Raw genomic sequence first — 7880 nt, forward strand, 5'->3', positions numbered from 1 at the left:
GTAAAAACTAATTTTAGATTTCCTGCTCTCTGCAGTGTCTCGTCTGATTGGTACCACACTTTTAGAGAGGGCCTGGGCTGTTAAATGGCTTAACGCTGAAACATGCACATGAGGTTATAGGAAAGATCTGATTAACAGATTGCTATTGGCTCATTAAAGGTGTTTTATCACATGGTAAATTGGTCAGTAAATACAGACGGGACAAGCTGGTCAGCCAGTTTAGTGAAAGATTACCTTTCACTGGTAAGGTATTGTGAGTCTGTGAAAGGCAAGACCCTTGTAGCTGAGATTTCATAGCTTCTCTACTCTGACAATTGAAGTGCAGACTATGTTGTATTAATTCCACCATAGTATTGCAGTTCTGCTGCATATTTTATGTGAGACTACAGCAGGTATACGAAGAGACCACACATTTCCAAATGGCTTTTCACATGAGTCAGCATAAGTCTCTCAGATTTGCACTGAGGCTGTACTCAGAGTGATGGTGGTCATTTTCCCTCATGGCTCTCTACAAAAACAAATACTGTGCATAAGACAATGGTTTATCAACAGAATGCACATGTACTGTAGCGTCCAGTATTTTACAAAACATCTGATTTGGTGTGTGGGTGCTGTAACTTACAGCTGTTGTTCCCACTAGCCTAGCCAGGCTACAGTATGTGCAGTATATTTTTGTGACCTGGGATGTACCCATCCTGTGAAAATGTATTCCCACAATAGTTTAATCAACTGCATTGCCAAAAAAGAGGCTATTGTCTGCACATTGTTTCAGACCTTTTAAGTAGTAAGTGTTGAGTAATGAGTAGATGTAACGTTTTATGCTTGGGTTCTATAACTTTAACATTTAGATATAGTGAGCGATATTGTAATGAGTATTTTGAGAATTATCCATGGTCAGTGAATGAGAGAGCTAGCCGACTCTCTCTCTCTCTGTTGTCTTTCAGGAGGGATAATCTAAATGTGTCATCACCTTTAGGATGTCTGAAAGTAAACAACTCTGGACATCACCATTTTGTACAGTGTCAGTGGCAACAGAACAGTATAAAAATGACACTATTTCTCAAAGCATATTGGTCTTTTAAAATGAATAAACGAGACATGAGCACATACATTCTAATCAACTGTCCATATGTTTTGTTATTTTATATCTACTGCTGACTAGCCTGGGTGTTCCCTAGCTGCCTTGCGCGCAATATCATTCACACTGCTAAGGCAGTCTGGAAACTACCGCCCTAATTTTTGCCTGAGATAGGGGACCAATCACAGAACAGAGGGGAAAGCAAGACGATGATGAGCTATGCATGCACGCATTTGATAGACATCCGTGGCGCCCAATGAACGGATCTGGGCATTTTTTCAAATACGAGAAAATGAACGTTTGGTTGCCAGACACTAATATGATATCTTCAATATACAATGCCTTGTTTATATTCCTTTGAACTCCAGTGTTTTCCAGGGCTGCTTGCATATACTGTAGGCTGTGGCATGTTTTTATAATTTGTGCATGTTTGTATCCTTCTTGTGTTTACTTTTTTTTGTCTAATTGAGTGTTTTGTAATTGAGTGACGTTTTGATAACACCATGTTATTTCAGAGCCCCAAGGGACAAGTCCTACTGAAATAGATACTTGGCACATTACACATGCATCTCTGAGCTTCAGTGTGCATGTGTTTAATCTAGTGTATTCAAAACTTTGAGAAGCTTGCATATGAAAGTAGAAATAACACACAAAGCATTGCTCACATCTATGTGCAGTGCAGTCTGTGATTACATGATTGTACAAGTAATTATGCTGAGCTACTATTTGCCACAGGCCAACTGTCTCTATTGTGATGGGTCCCAGATGTGAATTGTGGGACAGGGTGCAGAGGAGATGTGCTTATATCCAGAGAGACACACATGCAAAACAATTATTAGGCCCCGGCAAATGCATGTTTGTTTATGGTGTGTATTGTATAGCAAGCAACTACTGTAAATGCAAAATCTTAGCATAATTGTGGCGGTTGTGTTAGATTATAGTGTAGATTAGTTTGTCTGTATGAGTGAAAATGATGTTTGTATAAAAGTCACACACACACACACACACACACACACAGACACACACACACACACAAATCAAATGAATTTGTTTATAAACTGACAGTTTCTCTCTCTATTTATCTATCCCTAACAACTTTAGCTCAGTATACTCGACCCATTTCTTCAGATGTCTGCCAGAGGATGTGATTCAGTCTGGAACAGACCCAACAGGACACACCAAAGTAAGTGAAAACACAAAGGAACTTTGCCCTGTAGCCAGTCATGGACATCTGCATTGCAAATTATCCATTTCAAACATACTTGCTACAATACACCAAATAATTTCCCTTGCTAAATGTTTTCTTGACGATGTGTAAACAGTTTACACAACATCCTTACTATGGTATTGTTTTGTAATCACCTTTTTCTAAAAACATGAATCCATGAAATATTGATTCTCCAATTAACCAAGGGGAATTCTGTTTAGATGCATTCAAAGCACAGTTTGTGATGGTGATTTATACTTTTACTCTAAGCACTGTACCTCTAAACCAGAGTGATCACTGCAGCAGGCGGAATGAGGAGAGAGTTTCTCTCACACACAGGCCCTCCCTCTGTGAAACCAAAGCATATTTACTGTTGCTTCCTCTGAAGTCAAATCACTGTCCCAAATGCAAAAGCCCCTGAAGACTTTGCTCTTCCTCTCTTTTGATTTGAAATGAAATGACTCATGTGCAGAGAATAAAGGAAGAGAGGACAGTGAATTTGGGCCCTGGTGGTCAGTCAGAAATCTGGTCTGAGGGACGCCTTCTCATTCTTTCCTCCATACTTTTGAATTCATGTCGATGCTACACTGTGCAGTTTAATGTGTCTCTAAATTGATTTCTAAAATGTCTCGTTGTTAGCGGCGCATACTGTATCATTACAGCTTGGTCTCCCCTACAGGGAGGTTAATGATATATAATGACTTTGATCTGAATCCTTATGTACTGGTCAGTGGGTGGTGACTCCAGGCAATTTATTTTTTCAGGCATGGGTTTAACAGTTGACAGAATGCGTGCCTCAGCCAGCAATCAAGAGTCAAGAGCCCCTAGCCTTAGACTATAATAGAGCTTATTTTTGGGAATTGTTCTTTATTAGTGGCACACTCACCAGACCATGAAACTGCTGCTTAGCACATTACATTGATTTTGCTCATGAAATTGTTTTCTTTATTAGATTTTCTGAACCTAGATATATTAGATGTTTGAGATCATGTTCTCTTTTCTCTTTCTTTTGGTAATTTAAACTACTGAATCAGATATGACACCTATTCAATGTTGTGTGGGTATAGGATAACATCATTTTTTGTCAAAAGACCGCATTAGTGAACATCATCCAGAATCCTCATTATCTAAAAGATTTTTCCCCCCAATATCACGCGGCGCTAGCAACAAAAATAGCTACAAAAATGTTCCCACTCTGCGAATATATATGCATGGCAAGTCACTGTTCTCGGCATTGCGGCTTGTTTTTTGTGTTGTGATCATCCTTTCTTTACAAGTTACAATAAGGTCCCCATGGATACAGCTGATTCTAGGCCTTTGAGGACTGTAGATCCTTCATAAATGAAAGCTTGATCCACGCCTGTGAGATGCAGCAGTTAAGCGTTATCCCTGTCCTCACGCTCCAAATTCCTACTGAAAGAACAGGCCAGACACTACACTTTGTGATCCAAGAAATCTGGCATTCAGGAATTTTATTTGCGCTGGGATCAGACTGTAGACCTTTCCTTCTCCTTTTTTTTCTTCCCCAGATTTTTTTAGTGGTGTGTTCTTTTCATTTGTCAGAGAACTGGGGATAGATGGGTTGTGGGGGGACAAACTTGTGGTCTGGTCACATTCACTTTAAGCTTTAAGCAGCCTCCACATGTGGAGAAAACCTGGGCAGATATTTTTGTCATTTGTAAGCCAGCAGATCCTGCTGGTAGCTGCCAAGCGGTGACAGAGGTGCTGACAGACTCGCTCGTATGTGCTCAGTTCTAGCGGCGCACAGGCCTGCCCAGATGTGCTCGGCGTGGCAGCAGGGGAGACATTAGGGCTTCACAGCACACCAAGGTAATCCCCCCCTCGCCTTTCCTCTTCTCACCTCTCGGCCTCACACACAGACACACACACACACACACAAACACACACACACACACACACACACACTTCTTCATTCTCTGCCTACTTAAGTAGCTGACACTCTGCATGTGGCACTTTTTTTCTGCCTGCGTGAAAATAGGAACCTGTAATCACTGTGGTGTCTGTGTGTAAGAGAGAAACAGGCAGACATTTCTGCTTTTACACATTGTGAATGTAGTTGCTATCGCATGCTAATCCTCAAGTGACTCACCTTTCATTTGTCTTTTTTAACAGCCTCTCTCATCTATATACAACAATGCATGTGTGTAATAATGCTATAGTCCTATAGTCAGTGTTGACATATATTCAGTAATGCCTATTGAAGAGAGACTATTATAGTGTTTGATTACTTATGCTGTTGTGGCAATGGCAAAGTTGTGTACCCAGTTAAGCTCATCTGTGTTAGTGTCAATAATAAGTATAAGTATATTTTGTGTCTTAGGGTAGAATGTGTTACTGAGGGCTCTGACGAAACTGAATAATGAGTGGTGACTTTTTATTTCCACTGTCATGATGACTTATGCTATCCTGCTCAGTACTCCTAGTCTGGTGCACTCTGCCTGTTTGTAATGGCTGTAGCCGCTTTCAACTAAAAACATTCAACGCTCAGTTTTTGGCTTGTTGTGGGACCACAGCTGAGGCCTGCTCTTGTAGCCAGACATGAGTTGTACTGAAAAGCACACTTGTTGCCCCCTTAATTACGTTATTTTAAAGTCACTGGGCAGACCTGAGGGGGATTTTTGTAGTGAAATACCACTGGTATGCCAGAGCTTGAAAAAGGTTTTTGTGTTTTATCCACCAGACACTACTCAGCTTATTTTCCAGTCTGAAGTAGTTCTTCTGTATCATGCTCTCACGGTGCAATTATTCCAGAAACTGTATTTGCTCAGAAAATTATCTGAATACTACATCATATTACCATACTTCAAATTATCTGAAGTACCACAAATAATGATTATCATTACTTCTATGCCACTCTAGCTGAGGCTTGTGCTTGAAGGGGGAGATAATTTGTTGTGGATGAAATTAAATGCAAAGATGAATGATTGTTTTTGTCAGAAAATATGTGTCATTCAAACGAAACAAGTTAAAAAAGTCTATCCACGTGTGAGTGAAAGAATTTGGTTTCATTCCTCCGCTGGCCATGGGCATTCTTTATGGCAGTGATTTCCTGTGGCGTGGCTGCACCCCCACCCCCGACTGTGAGGCATGACTCATTGCGCTCAGATACCAGTGGTCTGGACCTGACCTAGTGAAATGGAGATTTTGGGTGATAGTAGAGTGGAAAGAGATGACAGGTTCTCGGGTGCAGAGCGAGAAATACACCCAGCGCAGATACAGACCAAAACACACACCAACTTAAGATTTATGGGATGCCACATCGCTACGTGCACAGCCACATAGGGCACATGCTTCTCTCACTGCTGAGTAGGCAAGGCCTTGTGGTCTACCACTTCCTGGTTTTGCAGTACATATAGGGTTATATTCCCTCCCTAAAATCTGAATCTTTTTGCAGAGATGCTTAAATTGACATCATGACGTTTCTCTGGTTAACCTTGTCATTGTCATGAATTTTGTAATTCCTGGATACTTTTTCACAAATATGGGACATTAAGTCTTGGTACAGTAGAAATTTATTTTCTGAGTTAAGGTACAAAAAGTATGAAAAAGCAACAGTGGTTCTCTGTCCTTCTGCCATCGCTATGAATTCTGATGATGTAGCACTGCTAAGGCATCTGAAATAGAGAACATATGATTCCCCTGGGAACCAACCAGCTACCATGCCTGAGGCAAATGTTTTGTCAAGCAGCAGATGGTCATGATGACCAAAAAGGAAAAAAATATTATTTTTAATATAACTGTCTGGCTATGGTGATTATTTTAAGTCATATGTTGTTTTCTTCTTGTTTTTATGAATGAGATATTACATTAGACTTTGGAATGTAGCAGGTAAATGAGATACAGCATTCGCTTCAAGGCACTGGCATAGGTAATTTCTTGATGCCCAACTTCAACCATTCGAAAAGGAAACCAAAAGCAAGAATAAACAGAGGCCCTCTTGTTCATGTAAATTAATATTAGGCATGCAATTCATTTCAGTAATCCTGTAGTAATCCCAAGTATGATCTACTCTTGACTCATCATAAATTATAACTTATCCTTGCCATTCTTGTATTTTATTGTAATTTAGCGTTACTTCAATATTCTGCTTGACTCATTGAGGACTTTATATTATTAAATTAACAACAGTTTTTGCTAAATCAATATAAAAATCTCAGGTGAGTAGTTCTTTTAGTCTTGTAGAGAACAGGCTGGACACCATTTCCTTAGCACTCTGACCATACACCCTGTGATGCGAAAGGTCCATTACTGAGTCCATTAAACACACTGGTATCTCACAGGTTGATGTGGATAAGCACGGTACTGTGGGATACACTAAGCCTAAGTCTGTTGTCTTGAAGTCTGGACAGGTGTTATAGTTTTTAGAGTTGCCCATGTTTCCTTGTAAGCTGACTCATTGTTGCTTGTACTGTTAATCAGGCTGTTGCCACCGATGAGATCTGCCCTTGAGATCGAGGTTAGGCCTGTACATCCAGTCTCTGCTGTGTTCAGTAGACACGTTTTGGTTACTATGAGGAACATCATCTTCAGCTGTGTTAATCTGTTATTTTCCCTTGTTTACTGTGAAGTCCATGTGAAGCACCCAGGCATTCATTTTTGAGAATGTGCTGCATTCAGATGGTTTCTTCTCTGTTTGTTTTGGGTGTAGATGTGTGTCACAAACTCTAGATGGAGCTATCAACAGGCAGAAACCTAATTCACCCACCCACATGTCATATTATCCCTTGTTATGAGTAAATTCCACATTCAGTGACCAGATTGCCAGGTAGCCTACGAGGCGTCCGTGACATGAATGTTGACTTAATACATGAGCTCTTGTTGTTTTTGTTACCTCCATTAACTTGATTTGTGCTGAGGGTGTTCTCTGTAGTAGAGGATAGCTGTGGAGAGGAAAAGTTGCTGATAATTATAGCCTAGAGATGGTAAGGTGTGTTGCTGATCAGGACATTCCTGTGAGCAGGCCCAGCCCAGCTTCCCAGAACCCCGTGGAGAACGCGTTTCCACGTAGAGCCCACTGGACGCTTGTGTGCCACCAGCAGTGGCCGGCTCGGGCTCAGTGTGAGAGGGGAACAGGGGTCATTTCCTACAGACTTCCTGCAGAAGGCCATAAAAACATTTCAACAGATGCAAAAGGACAAAGTTGGAAAGACAGATATTAGGAAGACAACATGAACAAACATGAAACAAACATGACATGATCCTGAAGTGAGACGTCTACTTGATTTGTTATGTCGAAAGAAGTTATCTGGTGATCAGTGGTTGTAATATGGTTTATGGGAACAACAATCAAATTATTCAGACTTGTATTTACTTGTGAAACCCAAATAGAAAGCATTTTATGCAACTTCTGAGTTAAGCATACAGTAAATGACAATTTGCCCTTACAGCAGTAAATCCAATCCAACAGTATGGATAACATTTCAATTGTTTCGAGAACAAAATGTGAGATAGATAACCATCCATTTTGTTGAATTGACTGTTAACAGTAGTATCACAGCATGATCATTGCGCTTAATTGCTAATTAATGTGTTAGATAAATGGGCTTGTTACCAAACCTGTTTGTTCTTCTGAAA

Source organism: Sardina pilchardus, chromosome 5 (genome assembly GCF_963854185.1).
Source record: "Sardina pilchardus chromosome 5, fSarPil1.1, whole genome shotgun sequence".
In the NCBI taxonomy this organism is placed as follows: Eukaryota; Metazoa; Chordata; class Actinopteri; order Clupeiformes; family Clupeidae; genus Sardina; species Sardina pilchardus.